General features: G+C 48.0%; 1 pseudogene; it reads right to left on the bottom strand.

The window, feature by feature from the left end:
• Positions 1 to 11,551: 11,551 nt before the first annotated feature.
• LOC124966778 (S-adenosylmethionine decarboxylase proenzyme-like) lies at positions 11,552 to 14,803 on the bottom strand (annotated as a pseudogene).
• Between the last annotated feature and the right edge of the window lie 1,812 nt (positions 14,804 to 16,615).

Genomic DNA, 16,615 nt, shown 5'->3' with positions numbered 1-16,615 from the left:
CTGCCTCAGGGCTTCCGCTGGGCTTTCTACAGCAGATCCCTGGCTCCCAGGACACAGGTCTCAGAGCCAAGGTGTCTCGGGAAGGCCCAGATGCCAGCTGGGACAGGGACAGTCATTCCCTCTGGGCCAAGGTGCTGGCCTCCTTTCTCCGGGGACTTAGATATCACTCCAGCTACTGTAAAGCACAGAGCAGCTTGCCCGTGCTCAGCCAATGCCGGGCTCTGCTCACAGGAAAGGGCGGGGAGCCCTGGCACTGCGTGCAGGGGTGGCCCACGGTAGTGTGTGCCCATGTTGGTCGGCTACATCCTCCGGTGCGAGCCTCAGACCCTACTGCTGTCCAGTCCCACAGGTGACGAAGCTGGAGGCCTCCCTGCTGTGCAACCAGAGCCTCTGTGGTCCCAACCACCTGGCCTGTGACTGCTGGTGGAGGGACTCACGGGGGTCCTGGTACTTGCTTGGAGGATGAGCGTCCACACAGCCATTTGGATTGGGTTCCTGGGAGCTTGGGTGGACATGGTGACTCAGGAGTGTGCGTAAGCAGCTTTGAACAGGCCTGTCCAAGTTGTCCACGTCACAACGCCACCATAAACATGTAGCACATGGTCACCACTCATGTCCCTGTGGCCAGGGGTCTGGACACGGCTTAGCTGGGTTCTGGGTAGAGTCCCATAAGGCTGCCGTGGGCTGTTCTCGTGTGAGGTTCACCTGGGAAGCCCCTACACCAAGCTCAGTCAGGTTGTTAGGCGCCATACAGTCCCTCAGTGGTAGACTGAGGACATCTGTGCCCTGTTAGCTGCCAGCCGGGGGCCACCACCCTCAGCTTGGACAGGACACCCACTGTGTCTTGCCACACGACCTCCTCCAAATGACTGCTTGCTTCCTTAAAGCCAGCAGCCGAGGGGCAGCCTGGAGCAAGGTGGCCACCAGAAGCTACCGGAGCATCATTGGGAACAAGAAACCATATCCATGCCATCCCTTTTGTCACCTCCAGTCAGTTATAGGTCTTGCTCACAGGGTGGGAACAGCAGGGGTGGGCATCAGGGGCCACCGGGATCTGTCCCACACAGAGGCTGCCCCAGAAGACGAAAGAATGGGAGGGACAGCCCCCCGGTAGCCTAGGAAACGCAGGATGCTCTGTGCCCATGGCTCCACCAGGACATGGTGACAGCTGGAGGTTCCAGGAGAGCTCCTCTCCTCTTCCCTGTTCTAACTCCCTTCTCCTCCCACCATGTCACTCCCTTCTGGTCACCTCAGGGGGTCCTCTGCACCCACCCGAGTCTCTTCCTAACCTATCTCATGACAGCGTTTCTCTGCCCTCCTGTCAGTCTGTGTCACAAATGAATTAAGTTTGTATTTTAGAAACATTGCCCTGGACGAAGGCAGACAACATTGCATCCAAAGAGATGACGTTAACGGGCTGCACTAGAGCTGCGTCCAGTGGCACGTGGCTTTAATCCCAGCGAGGTGGGAGGCTGTGGTGGGCGGATTTAAGCTCATGGCCAGCCTGAGCAACTTAGTGAGACTGCGTTGCAAAATAAAAAATAGACAGGGCCAGGAAGGTAGTTCAGAGGTCATGTTCCCCTGGGTGTGGTTCCCAGACCCGCAAAAAAAAAAAAAAAAAAAAAAAAAAAATAGTGCTGTGTGTGGTGGCGAACACCTGTGATCCCAGCAGCTGGGGAGGCTGAGGCAGGAGGATCGAGAGTTCGAAGCCAGCCTCAGCAACTTAGCAAGGCATTAAGCAGCTCAGCGAGAACTTGTCTCTTAAAAAAAAAACAAAAAAAACCAAAAAGGGCTGGGGATGTGGTTCAGTGGTTGAGTGCCCCTAGGTGCAATCCCTGGCACACTCAAAAAAAATAAATTAAAGAGATCAAATCACCATGTTTAACGAGGCTTAGAGGAACGCACCAACAGCAATGGATGTTCCGACAGGAAGAAGGAATAGAGTTGCAATGTATTTTGAAGGTAGAGCAAGACTCCAAATTAGATGGGGAAATGGGATACAAGGTTTTGAAGAGGGAGCCTGGGGTGGAGCAGGGATTTGCAACACTTGGACCCTGGGTCCAGACGCCTGGGTGCACGTCTGCAGTTTCCATGTCACCGAGTTTGGTTTGGGCGAGGTACTTAACCCTTTGCCTCAGTTCCCCCATCTGTGCATTGGGCATGCACCTCACTGGTCCTCACAGGATTGGACTCATTGAAATTAGGAGGAGCTAAAAGCAGCGCCTTGCACACAGCCAGATGACCTTCACCAGTGATCGTGACGGGACAATGAACAATGAGTACTGAGGAGTCTGCGGCCAACAGAGGCTGGAGGACTCTCTAGATGATAAGAGTCACCCATGTCGCAGCAACAGCTCCATCCGTGGGCAAGGGAGCAGACCTGAAGGGAAGGACCCTGGAAGAGGTCTCAGCTGCCTTGGTGCTTAAGAGCCGGGAAATTTCCTGAGCTGCAGGCGCTAAAGCTGCTTCAGAGGCAGGGGTGTCTTGGGGGCGCCAGGGAGAAACGGTGTCCTCCCTTTTTCAGGATCTGCTGCCTGGACCCAAGGAGTCTGGTTTGGGAGAGGTGGCACCACCTCGGAGTATCTGAGGGCGGCACGCGCTGGGCCCAGCAGGCCGGGAGACCACCCTTCCAAGGTGGTCCTCCCGCCTGGCACCCCGCGAGTCTTTGGGAGGCCATTCTGACTTCAGTTAGCCCAGCCTCTTCTGGGTGCTGAGGGCTGTGTTGAGAGCTGCCTCCAGGGCAAGAGCCCGTAGTTGCCCCTCCTCACCAGACGCGACGCTGTACCCAACGCTTTGATGGCGGAAGAAGCTCGCTGTGGGTGCAAGGGCGGTGATGTTGGCAGCAGAGCTGGAACCAAAGTTTTGGGCTGAAACTCGGTTCACTGCTCCTGCTGGCAGGTGGGGTCTGCCCCAGCTGCAGGCCTCTGCGGCCCAGAAGCCTCTTCTTCTTCCTGGCTTCTTGTCTCCAGAGCACTCCGCGTGGGGGGAGCAAAGATTTTTGGGAGAAGAGAAACAGAACTCCTGCAGGATGAGAGGGGACCCAGAGCAGGTGTCTGCGGGAGTGTGCTAGTCTAGGGGACTGTGCGGCCCTCGGCCCACTGCGCTGGTCCCGGTTGATGCTGATTAGGGCTTGGAAACATACCGATGCTACTGGTCGGTTCTTGAGTCCCAACTTTCCTCCAGGTCCCCCCCACCTCCATCTTCTCATGGAGCGTCAGGAAGTGGGAGGCTGAGGTGGCGGGAGGGGCTGCAGGTGTCAGAGCCACGCCAGGGCCTGGCTGCAGAGGCACGGTAGGTGACGACCTCGGCCTGCCTGGGCTCTGGCTCGCCATGGCTGCACGGCGGGCGCCATGTGGTCGTGCTTGCCACCCAGGGCTGCCACTCTGCTGCTCCGCAGCTGTGTCGCTGCTTCTCCGCAGGGTCCACGAGGCTGGGTGCGTGGCTTGGCATCCCGGGAGACACGTTAGAGCAGGGATGGGGCAGGGGTAAACTCATGCTCTGTGTATGTGTGTGTGTACCGGGGACAAGTCTCTGTCTCCCCCGTGATGGGACTTGTCCACCATAATCTGCTCTCCCTGCCCTCCTCGGGCGTGGCTGGTTCTGTGGCAAATGGAGCCACCTTGAGGTTTGGGTGCTGGCGTCTGCTGGTGACACATTGTCATTTGGCAGTGGTGGAAGTCAGGTGCACCTGGGGAGAGAAGGGTGAGCCCGTGCCTAGGCCCTGGGCTCCTGCCCCGTGGCAGCCTCCTCTAGCTAGAGGCTTCTCACCTCACAAGCGTGTTCCCTAGCAGCTCGGAGGTCTGGGGTGAGGCTGGGCATGGAGGCCCCGGGAGAGAGCATTTCCTTGCCTCTCCCAGTGTGCAAAACCATCTGTTTCTGTTTCCTGGGCCCTTCCTCCCGCTGATTAGCAAAAGCCCCCTCTGCAGTGGTTGCCTGTGGCCGAGGTCTCTGAGGCACGCGCACCTGCAGAGTCTTCTGTTGAAGGAAAACTTTAGGCAAATGAAATTTCACACAGTCTCACTGCACAAAGGATTCCCAAATCAGGCAGCTCCCAGGACCAGGATGGGTGCTGAGCAACTCCGGAGGCCAGGGGACTGAACGACAGTTAGGATGGAGGAAGGGACATGACTAGTCAAAGGCAGTCAGTGCGCCTGCGCCACCAACCGCGAAGGCGCTCCGTGATCTAGAGCCATCTTAGGATTGGGGGGCGACACACACAACAGGTGTGTCAGTCGTGCAACCTCACACAAAGGCCCTGGGGCCTGTCTGCCAGCTTGAGTGGTGACCAGAGCAAGAGAAGGCTCTGCGGCAAGTTCAGGTGGGCACGGAGGCTGCTCCGCCCCCTGGGAGCCCGGTGGCATAGGACCAGCCAGCAGGCAGGCTCCCTGGACGCTCCACCAGCCTGTGTCCCCCCACTGATGCGGTCCCACTCGGTGGCCCCCAAATCGGGAAGACCACCATCTTCCCAGGGGCCCCTAAGCATCCCTGGAAATGGACTTCTCGTGTGGGGGCCACAGAGGGACTTGTCCTGCCTCCTTAGCTGCAGTCGCTGGCCTTCCTCTCGAGGCGGAGCCTCAGATGGGGCCTCTGGGTGCCCAGGAAACACCACGCAGGCCCGAAGACCTTCCAGGCCCAGGGCTGAGACTCGGTGCGCCTGGATCCATGCCTCAGGCCAAACAGAAAAACCAACACGAATCAGGTGGAGCAGGCCACCTGGCCTGCTAAGGTGACCTCTGATGGCTTGTCACCTTTGTGAGACTGGTGGTGCTGGCCTGGGTTAGCCTGGTCCTGCCTCCGGGAACCTGGTGGACAGAATCCTCAGGGAAATGCTGCAGAAGGTTGGCTGAGGATCCCCAGCCTCTGTCAGGCACCATCCCAGTGGCTGGGGGAGAGGCACGCTCCAGGGCAAGTCTACAGGAGCCAAGACCCCGCAGCCGTGAGGGGCGCACGGCGGGAGACCCTCCTCCCCGGGTCTCTCCTGTGTCTGTGCTTCATGGGATCAGCCGCTCTGATGGCCTTAGAAGCAGACTGAGTCCAAGGAGAGCAGAGCAGACAACCTTGCAAGACAGAAATGGAGTTCCTCCTGGAGCAGAGGGCGAGGGTCCACTGCCCAGCAAGACAAGCTCAGTGGGTGGAAGGTCAGCAGGCGCGTGGGCTTGGAAAAGTCTGGGCTCCCAAAGTCGGGGTTCCTGTCTGTGCTGCAAACCTCCGCGTGTGCTTCTCTGTGTCCTGCCCCTGGGACTTGGGGGCCAGGAGACCAACACCAAGGTGACATTCTTTCTGTTTTCTGTGCTATAAATAATAATTTTTTGAATCTGTGCCTTGTGCCTCATGCGCTCTGGGAGCATCCATGGAATCGGGGCGGTCTAAGCTGCTCGGGTCAGAGCCTCAGAGCCACTTCTCAGTTCTCCACATGCCCTTGACGTGGCCCTATGCCGCCTATGTTCTCGTCCGAGCACGGTCCGGAGGGGTGCGGAGCACGAGGGGGCTCTCGTCCTTCTTCCCACATGGCCTCCTGCCACACGCCTGCAGGCCGCGCTTCCTCCAGCACTGGCCCCACAAGCAGGCGGCGTCTTCAGCACGTGAGTCTTGCTGCAAATGGCTTCTCCGTCGCCCGGCTGCTGCCGCGTACCGTGGACATCACTCCCAAGGGGCACCCGTCACCCTGTGCCACTTGGGCACGTTCGTAGCAGAGAGACCCCGGCGAGGCACTTCCCCACGGCACATCTGGCCCGCAGAGGCCACCCTATTGGTTGGTTATGGCTGGGCCGTCTCCCGTCAAGTCTGGATCCTGCCTGGGGACGGGTGCCTCTTCCTTACACCTGTGACTCCTAGTTTTGGTCGCAGGTCGCGTCTTGACTAAAGTACTTGCTGTTCACATGATGCTGTGAGCGTGAGGGTATTGGAGTAGTGGGTCGGGACTTCCTGGAGACCCCCGCGCAGGAGCGAGCGTCCGCCCCTGTCGGCCCTGCCGCAGAGCGAGGGGCGGCCTCTGTCCTCACCAACTGGACTGGAGCCAAGGACGTCGGGCAGGTGCGTGGCGGCTTAGCAAGCGCCTGGGGCTGTGCTTACCTGCTGCAGTCAAGGCACCAGAGCTGGGAGCAGCTGCAAGCAGAGTCCCTGCATGAGTGACTTGGGGGTCACCCAGTCCTCCTGACCTCTGCACGTTCCAAAGTGCTGAACTAAGTCAGGCTGTGACAGGTGTTTCTCTGGAGGCTTCTGTGGGATGCAGCCCTGCTTCTGGCTCACTATCTTGGCGGGGAGGGAGGCTCCAGAGCCTTCCCCGTGCCCCCCACCACAGCGAGCCTCATCTCCTTGTTCCGAGGGTCCGTGTAGGACTCTGCGTCTATTGTAATGACCCAGCCCAGCACCAGGGGCGTTAGGAGCAGGTGCGTCTGAGGACCAAGCGGCCCCTCTGAGGCAAGGCCGTGCTGCTCGCCCCGCTGCAGGAAGCGCCCACTCCACTGTGGAGCTGCAAGAGCTCTGTTAGGTCCCTCGATCCAGGGTCAATTCAGAACCAGTGTCCAGTGATCCCAAGCTCCCGAGCTGTCCTTCTCTTTTGTGAGGTGGGTCTAAGAGGCTGCAGACACCCTTGGAGGGAGGCCGCAGCAGACGTAAAAGGTATAATTGGAGGCAGGCCCAGGGCACAGCTGAATGCTGGTTACTGAGCATCATGAGTATCATGAGTTCAAGGCCAGACTGGGCAACTTAAAGAGACCAGTTTCAAAAAGTAAATAAAGAAAACACTTAAAAAGTAAAATCTGGACTTTGTACACAGATGCAGGGTCTTTCCTGCGGGCACAGAGCCTCCACATCTCTCAAGGGGCTCAGATCTACGACATGACTTAGGTTTGGAGGGTGGGGAGAGTGTTTCTGACCTCCAGATCTTGAGCACTGTTCTCTGGTGTGCATCCCAAGGTCCCCCAATGAACTGGGACACTACAATCATCCCACTCCTGCCAGCATCCCCGTGGACCCTCCACCTGTTTATGGCAAGTCCAGCCACCGTGCCTGGGGTGGGGAAGTGCTGCCAGGGGTCCTCTGTTGCTCTGTGGTCTCGTCTTGATTGAAATTAGGGGAGCCCGTCTCTACGTGGCCTTCTCCTCGGTCACCCCTGGCTTATGAAGTGGAGGCTTCCCAGGAGATAAGGTCTCTCCCCTGGACAAGGACTTCCTGTTCAGGGTGGGCTTCTTGGTGCACGTGGTTGTGTGGGTGGTTGTGCAAAGTGCAGTGCAGTCCCAGCTGAGGAGCCTGTGTCCCCTGCTCCAAGGGGGCCAGGGAAAGCACCAGCCTCCACCTCCATACACGTAGGCTGCCACTGAGGACGAGTTCAAGTCTACCAACCACGTCTTTAGGTTTTCGCAATGGTGGTAACCCTTTAGGGTATGGAAAATGTGTATGAGCCCCCTACAGCTGCATAACCAAGCATCCCCCATCTCGGAAGCTGAAAACAGCAAAACTCCATCATCCTGCAGCCTCTTAGGGGTATGATCCTGGTCATGGCCTAGCCAGGTGCCCCTGGCTCGGGCTCCTACTGGCTGGGATGGAGTTTAAACCAGGACGGCTGTCATCTCAAGGCTTGATTAGAGGAACGTCAGCTTTCCAAGGCCCTCCAGGTGCTATTGGCAGACACTGGCTGTGGCCCAAGTCACCAGTGTCCTACAGAGCACAGCATGTCAGAAGCAGCCTCAGGAATGAACACAAAGCATTCCTTCCAGATGCACCTTGGAGACAGAGGTGTCCCCAAGTCCCCAGATGGACTCCCTGTCTCTTTGGTATGAGCTCTGTCTTATCCTAGGAATCAATAGTCCTTCTGATATGCCCTTATTCTACCCCTGATTTTTGTGGTTGAATAATATTGCATCATGTGAATATAGCACAGTTTATCTGTTCATCTGTTGAAGTTCAGTGTGGGTCAACTGACACTTGGGCTATGTTTGCCCCTTGGCCATCACGCGATTCATTATGAGACTTGTGAACAAATACCCGAGCTCCTATTTTCATTTCTTTTGGACCAAAACCTAGGAGTGGCGTTGCTGGGTCATATGCTACTTCTGTGTAATTTTGGAGAACTGTCAAATTGAAGTAATTTTTAAAAACATGAGTCAGTCCACGTTATTCCCCTGCACAAGGACTTCACTGTTTTCTGAGCACTGGAATCAAAACCCGAAGTCCTTACCTTGAATCGCAGCGCCGGGGAAGCCGGCTCTTCCCCAGGCCCTGCCTCGCCTCTTGCCGCCTGCCCTCCCATGCTCCGGCCACACGGGCCTGCTGTTCCTCAGCCCGCCCCCCACCCCTTTCCTTTCTCAGAGACTTTGCACCCGCTGTTCCTGGGTCTGGATGAAGCCACATTGTGGGCAGTCTTTGGGTTGCCGCTCAAACTGCACCATGTCTGAGGGACCTTTCTGACCTCTGAAGCCAATCTCCCCTAGACCCTCGTTAGAGCACTCTGCTATTTTCTCTGCAGCACTAGCATAATCTGTGTCTTAAACATAATTCACAAATTCTGCTAATAAATAAGCCCCGTATTAGCTTCTTAGGGTGGTCATGACACATCATCACAGACTGGACGGTTTAGAAGAGCAGAAATATTTTCTCTCACAGGTCTGGGGTGCAGAAGTCTGAAATCGAGGCGGCCGGGCTGGGTTCTCTGAGGGCACTAGGGTAGACTCCCACCCGGGCCCCTTGCAGCTCCTCGTGGCCCGCGGTGTGGCTTGGTTTGTAGCCACATCACGCCCATCTCTCCCTCTGAGTACACAGGGCCTTCTTCCCTATGTCTCTGTGGGTCTTCCCCTGTCCTCTTCTTATGAGGACCCATCATTGGATGGACAGCTCCTCCACATCCCCAGGACCAGGGCACCCAAGAACCCTTATACGAACTACCTCAGTTACATGTCAGAGACCCTTATTCCCATGAACTGAGGTTCCCGAACTAAGGAGGACGGACAGTCAGCACAGTCCCAACCCCGCAGGCAGGGCTTTGGCCTGCTTGCCCATTCTTGTACCCATAGCACTCAGAAAAGTTCTTGGTACAGAGTGGCCTCTAATCCGCTTCTGCTTCTGATCTCCCTTCTATTTTCCTGGGATCATCCTTGTATTTCTTTTCACCCCTCTAGCTTCTGCATAGAAGAGAAAATATTTGACTCTTGACTTCCTGAGTCTGGATTATTTCACTTAGCTCAATAGTCTCCAGTTCCATCCATTTAGCAACAAATGACACAAGTTCATTCTTCTTTATGGCCGCGTAAAACTCCATTGTTTGTATGTAATACATTTCCTTTATCCACACGATGGACGCCTAGACTGGTTCCATACTTGGCTACTGTAAACACTGTTTTGCACATATTGCTATAGTGCGTTGATTGTTTTTTTTCTAGTAAGCAAACTTTTATTGAAGCCTAAAGTGTGACAAAGAAATACATTTCAATTGATTTAAGTCCAACACCCATGAAGAGGGAAATTATGGCATCAAAATTTTCCCTTTTGTATCACTTTAGGATAGATTCTATTCAATCTATACTTTTCATTTCTCTTGGGTTGGTTCCACACAAATCTGTACAAGTTTTCAATGTTAGAAGCCTTAAGACTATTAAGGGAAAGGGGAAAATTTTTTAATAAAATAAAAATCAGACTTCAGGCCAACAAACATTACCAATCTACTGGAATACTGCTCCACACCTCATGTACATGTGTGACTGCATGACGATCCTGCAGTATGTATAATCAGAAAAATGAGAAACTACACTTCATTTATGTATGATCCATCAAAATGTATAAATGCTATGTCATGGACAACTAATTAGAGCAAATGAAATTAAATTTTTAAAAAAATCCATCTTGAGTATAGGTCCTCAAACAGAACAAGTCAAGACATTAGGTGCTGTGCTCATTACAGAATCAGACAGATCAAGTTGATTGAAAATTTCCTCCATGAAACATTTGATCAACAGTGTGCTTGAGTATATCTCAAAGTCAAAACAGTGTTCCAACCAGTTGATTTCAAACCAAGTAGATTTTAAGTTTAGAAACACTAAAAAGAAATATGTTTATGGAAGGAACAAAGCATTACTGCATCAATCCAGAAATTATCAAGAAAATATTGTATGTTCAAGAAATACAAAATGTTGTCAATTTTGCTGTTCTCTCAATTGCTTAAATACCACGGTATTTGCAAACACAGCTAAAAGATCCCAACTCTTACAAGCCTATATTAATAGTCATTTCCCACTGAATATTTTTAGAATTTTAATTTTTAAAAATCTATCCAAACTTTGTGCTACATGGTAATATCTGAATAATCTGGACCGTTTTCATTCTGAGCCGTCATTCATTTGATCTTGTGCATGCCAAGGTGGAAGGAAGATGATACAGGAACAGATGAAGTCAGAACATGCACACGTTTTACTTAATCACAGAACTTCTAAGTCTTAGGATGGAAAACACTGATTCTGCTTTGAACCAAAGTTTAATACAGTAGTAAAGGAAGTTACAATATACTATTAAAGGAAATTAGTGGCAATGGCTACTGAAAGTAAAAGTTAGGGTGGATTATCCAAGCTGACAGGACTTAAATGAATCCAGGACCATCTATGCTAAATCTCCCCACTTATCTACTTAGTGATAAAAATTCTGTTATACCACTACTTAGCAAGTTAGCAAAGGCATGGTACTCCCCTAGAAATTAATCTCATTTATTAAGAGCACAGCACATGCTAATCTCAATCTATAACTACTCGTCTTCCTTGCTAATCAACATTAGAGATGCTTTTAAAACTATTTTGTGGGAGACATTTAAATTTGTCACTTACCTTCCAAAAGAGCCCAAGCCATTAAAAAGGCCAAATTAATATGCCCTTAAAAGAAAATTAAACCCAGAGACTTTTCCCCTTTCTCCCACCTGAGGCATAAGATGAGTACATAAGGCCACAGTACAAGTGTATTACTTCATTTGCGGGGCTGGAGGGGAAGACACCAGCTCGAGGGAAGAAATCAAAGGACTACAAATGCAGAAACAATTATTAAAATAGTAACGGGCTTGGAATCATTTCCTTAAGGACTTGTGAAAGAAAAATTTAATTGCCGATGCAAAAAACCATCTCTATGAAAGAGAAACTGGTTTCCATAACACCAGTAGAGAATATGTTCTAGAAAGTGGAGGTAACTGGATGTAAAATTCTGGCAGCAATTTCATAGAACAGCGGCAGATGGTTAGGCTGAGGCCAGCACCTCAGGAGGATGAAGGCCTTGTCTGTGGGAAGCCTGGACCATACAGCAGAAATAGTACCCGTGCATAAGCCAAGCTGAATTGTGTTCACCCGTGGTGTAAAGTCTCATAACAGTAAAAATTATTTTCTATATGCACTTCGATTTCACAGCCAGAGTGGCATAGAATACCTAAACACAGAAGAGAGCGTTCAGCGTTCATGCGAGACATCTAACTCCCTGACACAGTAACGCGTACCCTCCAAAATGATCGCCCTATCGTTACATCTAGGGCTTTCTGCCGCTCCAAGGTGGTGGTCAGGGGACGCATGGCCCCCAGTATCAACATCTAGAAAGTAGCCATCACCTTCTGCGTGTGCTCTCTCTCTCTCTCTTTGTGTTTTTTCTTCGTTTTCTTTAATCGACTCTGCTGTTGTGGCTGCTTCTTGGCAAAACGGGTACAAACAAAATTGTCATCATTGATCACAGCACTCGGGCAACGGAGACGTTTAAGACCTTCCGTCTCCTGGGGTGAAGAAAGCACTGTGTGACCTCTAGAACTCTGACTAACAAACAGGGCGGTCACGGATTTTCCTGCCTTGAAGACTTCCACAACTCTCCTGACCGAGTCATCCGAAGAGGTCTGACTTAAGTTTGTTTCAAAGCTAACAAGAAAAATTCTGGTTCTGGAGTGATGTGAAGAGTCTAGAAAGTTCCATCCGACTTTGCCCCATTCATTGAAAACCCACAAGGATTGAACGGTGTGGCGTCCATGACAGAACCTGGTATCAGGTCACAAATTCCACTCTCCTGAGCGACATCCTTCTCAGTAACACCATCTTTCGTGTCGAACTGGTTGGTCCCTGACTGTCGGGTCGAGCTCACTCATCAAAATTCCCAGGGTTGGATCTGGCTGACTCATTGCCTGGCTCTCTGGGAAACCCAGAGTGTACAGGTACCATCAGTTGGAAACCCCCCATCCCATACAATATGCTGCTGCACTTGGGAATATTGCACTAAGAAATTCGATTTCTTCCTGGAAGTTCCAGGGTAGGGATCTTTGATGAGAAGCCTTCGTGAAATTCTTATGAGACTAAAAGAAGCTTTGAATTTGATTAGGAAAATTTTCCTGACGTGGTATGTGTGTAAGTGAAAGTCGAAGGTCAGTCTGTTGAAAATAGAGGCAGATACAATTCAGTCTCTTGTAGTCCTCTGCTTCCCAGTTACAGAGAGCAGAGGAATCCCCAGCTAATGTCGCTGGCCATACTGTGTAAGCCTGTAGTGTTGATTTTAATTCTTTTGGATTAATATCAGGGAGTGGAATAGCTGGGTCATACGATGGTTTGTAAGTTTTTGAGGAATCTCCATGTTGATTTCCAGAGTGGTTGTATTAATTTGCAGGCCCACCAGCAACGTATAAATGTCCCTTTCCCCCCACATTCTCACCAGAATTTATTGTTATTTGTACTTTTGATGATCGTTATTTTAACTGAAGTGAGTTTGTGCTTTCCTGATTGCTAAGGATGTTGAACATTTTTTTTCATATATTTTTTGGCCACTTATATGTCTTTTGAGAAATGTCCGTTTAATTCATTTGCCCATTTATTAATTGGGCTATTTGGTTTTTATGGTGTTAAGAGTTTTGAATTCTTTATATATGCTGAATATTAATCCTCTGTTGGAAGAGTAACTGGCAAAGATCATGTTCATTCTGCTTTTTTTTTTTTTTTTTTTTTTTTTTTGTTGGTACCGGGGATCGAACCCAGGGCCTTGTGCTTGCAAGGCAAGCACTCTACCAACTGAGCTATCTCCCCAGCCCCTCATGTTCATTCTGTAGGTTCTTTCTTCATGCGCCTCCTTGCTGTGAAGAAACATTGTTTTATTAGATGCCATGCCACTTATTGCTTCTTCGTTTTATTTCTTGAGCTTTAGGAGTCTTATTAAGGTAGTCGGTGCCTGCGCCAGTGTGTTGGAGTGTTGACCTATGTTTTCGTCTAGTGGTTGCAGAGTTTCTGGTTTAATTCCTTCATCTGAATCACTTTGAGTTGACATTTGTGCAGGGCAAGAGATAGGGATCCTGTTTCCCTCTTCTACAAACGGATATCCTGTTTTCCCAGCACAATATGTAAAAAGGCTGTCTTTTCTTCACTAACGCATGTTTTTGTCAAGGATCACCTGACTATGTGACGATGTCTCTGTGTTCTATTATAGTCCATTTTATAGTTTATTGGTCTTCAAGTCTATTTTTCTGCCAATACCACACTGGTTTTGTTACTCTAGCTGTGTAGTATAATTGAGATCAGGTATTGTGATGCCTCTAGTATTGCTCTTATTGCTTAGAATTCTCTTGGCTATTCTGGATCTTTTATTCTTCCATGTAAATTTTAAGACCATTTTTACTAGTTCTGTGAAGAAAGTCCTTAGTATCTTGATAGGGATTGCACTGACTCTGTAGATTGCTTTTGGAAATATGGACATTTTGACAATATTAATTCTGCCTATCCATGAACATGGGAGGTCTTTCCATCTTCTAAGGTCTTCCTCAATTACTTTCTTCAGTGTTCTATAATTTTCATTGTAGAGGTTTTCACTTGCTCGGTTAGATTTATTCCTAGCTAATTTATTTGGGGGGTGGTAGACAGCAGCTATTATGAATGGAATTATTTCCCTGATTTTTTTTCTTTTTCCCTGTATCCTCGCCAACATTTATCATTGCTTATGGTCTTGATATTTGCCATTCTGACTGAAGTGAGAATGAAATCTTAGAGTAGTTTTGATTTGCATTCTCTAATTGCTGAATATTTTTTTCATATATTTGTTGATTGGTTATATTTCTTCTTCTGTGAATTGTCTGTTCAGTTCCTTAGCCCATTTATTGATTGGGTTTTTTTTTTGGTGTTATGTTTTTTGAGTTCTTTATATATTCTAGAGATTAATGCTTTATCTGAGGTACATATGGTGAAAATTTTCTCCCAATCTGTAGGCTTTCTCTTCATGTTATTGACTGTTTCTTTTGCTGAGAAGAAGCTTTTTAGTTTGAATCCATCCCATTTATTGATTCTTGATTTTACTTGCACTTTAGGGGTCTTGTTGAGGAAGTTTGATCATAGGCCAACATGATGAAGATTTGGGTCTACTTTCTCTTCTATTAGGTATAGGGTCTCTGTTCTAGTGTCCAAGTCTTTGATCCACTTTGAGTTGAGTTTCATGCAGGGTGAGAGATAGAGGTTTAATTTCATTTTGTTACATGTGGTTTTCCATTTTTTCCCAGCACCATTTGTGGAATAAGCTATCTTTTCTCCAGTGAATTTTTTGGCACCTTTGTCTAGTATGAGATAACTGTATTTATGTGGGTTTGTCTCTGTGTCTTCTGTTCTGTACCATTGGTCTGCATGTCTACTTTGGTGCCAATAACATGCTGTTTTTGTTACTATAGCTCTGTAGTATAGTTTGAGGTCTGGTATTATGTTGCCTCCTGCTTCACTTGTCTTACTAAGGATTGCTTTGGTTATCCCTGATTTATTTTTCAATGAGTTCCTTATTGGCATATAGAAAAGCTGTTGATTTTGTATCCTACTCTTTTGCTGAATTTGTTTGCCATTTCTCAAAGTCTTCAGGTGAGTTTTTTTGTTTGTGGTACTAGGGATTGAACCCAGGGGCCGTTAGCCACTAAGCCACATCCCCAGCCCTTTTTATTTTTTTATATTGAAACAGGATCTCACTAAGTTGCCAAGGTTGGCATTAAACTTGTGATCCTACTGCCTTAACCTCCTGAGTCACTGAGATTACAGATGTTCACCACCATGCCCAGCCTTCTGGTGGAATTTTTGAGGTTTTATAAGTGTAGTACCATATCATCTGAGATAATTTGACTTCTTCTTTTCCTATTGGCAACTCATTCCTATTGACAACTTCACTTGCCTAATTCCTCTGGTTAAAGTTTTAAGTTCTATATTGAATAAGCATGAAAAGAATGTACATCTTGGTCTTGCTCCTGATTTTAGAGGAAATGTTTTCAATTTTTCCCCATTCAGTATGATTTTGGCTTTGGGTTTTTATACATAGCTTTTATCATATTGAGGTAAGTTCCTTCTAGTCCTCATTTCTTCGGTGTTTTTGACCTGATTGTCAAAAACCTGTCCTGCATCTATTGAAATGCTCATGTTATTTTTGTACTTAACTTTACACAAGGGGAAATTATGTTTATTGATTTACACATATTGAACCAACCTTGCATCCTGGAATAAAACCAACTTGAGCATGGGATACTACCTTCTTAGTGTGTTTTTCAATGTAGATTTCTAATATTTTATTAAGAATTTTAGCATCTAAGTTCATCAGGGATATCAGTCTATAGTCTTCTTTCTTCAATGTGTCCTTATCTACTTTTAGTATCAGGGTGATATAGGCTTCTTATATTTAATTTGTCTCCCCCTTCCCATATCATGGAATTATTGAGAAGCATTGGCATTAGTTCTTCAAAGGTATGGTAGAATTCAGCTAAGGGTTCATCTTGTCCTGAACTTTTTTGTTAAAGTGGTTTTTATTATTACTTTAATTTCATTGCTTTTTATTGATCTCTTTAGGTTTTCTATATTTTCTTGGATCAGTTTGGATAGGTAATACATGTCTAGAAATATTTTAGTAACTTCTAGATTTTTCAATTTATTGGAATATAAATTTTCAAAATGGTCCCTAATGAGTCTCTGGATTTTGGAATTATCTGTGGTGATATCTCTTTATGCATTTCTAATTTTGATTTGTGTTTTTTCTCTCTTTTGATCAGTTTAGCTAAGGGGTTATCAACCTTATTTATCTATTGAAAGAACAAACTCTTTGTTACATTTATAGTTTGAATTTTTAAAAATTCTTTATTTCATTAATTTTGCCTCTGGTCTTAATTATTTCATGCCTTCTACTAGTTTGGGGATTAGCTCGATTTTTTTTTTTTTTTTTTGGTACTGGGAATTGTACCTAGGAGTGCTTTACCACTGAACTACACCCCAATCCTTTTTATGTTGAGACAGGGTCTCACTAAGCTAGCTTAATAGTCATAAATTCTTTTAGCTTATGCTTATCTTGGAAAGTGCTTATTTCTCCTTCCATTCTGAAGGATAAATTTGCTAAATATAGCTATCTTGGTTGCAAAGTATCTTCTTTTGAGGATTTGAATATTTTGTTTCTAACCCTACTGGATTTTAGAGTCTAAGCTGAGAAATCATAAGTTATTCTTGTTGGTTTCATTCTAAATGTGATCTGACATTTTTCTCTTGAGGTGTTGGAGAGTCAATCCTTGTTTTGTATGTTAGGCATTGTAATTATAGTGTGTTGTGAAGAGGTTCTTTTATTAGGGTTTTATATGCTTCCTGTATGTGAATGTTTGCCTCATTCCTAAGGTTTGGAAAATTTTCTA

Source organism: Sciurus carolinensis, chromosome 1, assembly GCF_902686445.1.
Source record: "Sciurus carolinensis chromosome 1, mSciCar1.2, whole genome shotgun sequence".
Classification (NCBI taxonomy): Eukaryota; Metazoa; Chordata; class Mammalia; order Rodentia; family Sciuridae; genus Sciurus; species Sciurus carolinensis.
The sequence above is the reverse complement of the archived record's forward strand: the minus strand, read 5'-3'. Positions and strand labels throughout refer to the sequence as shown.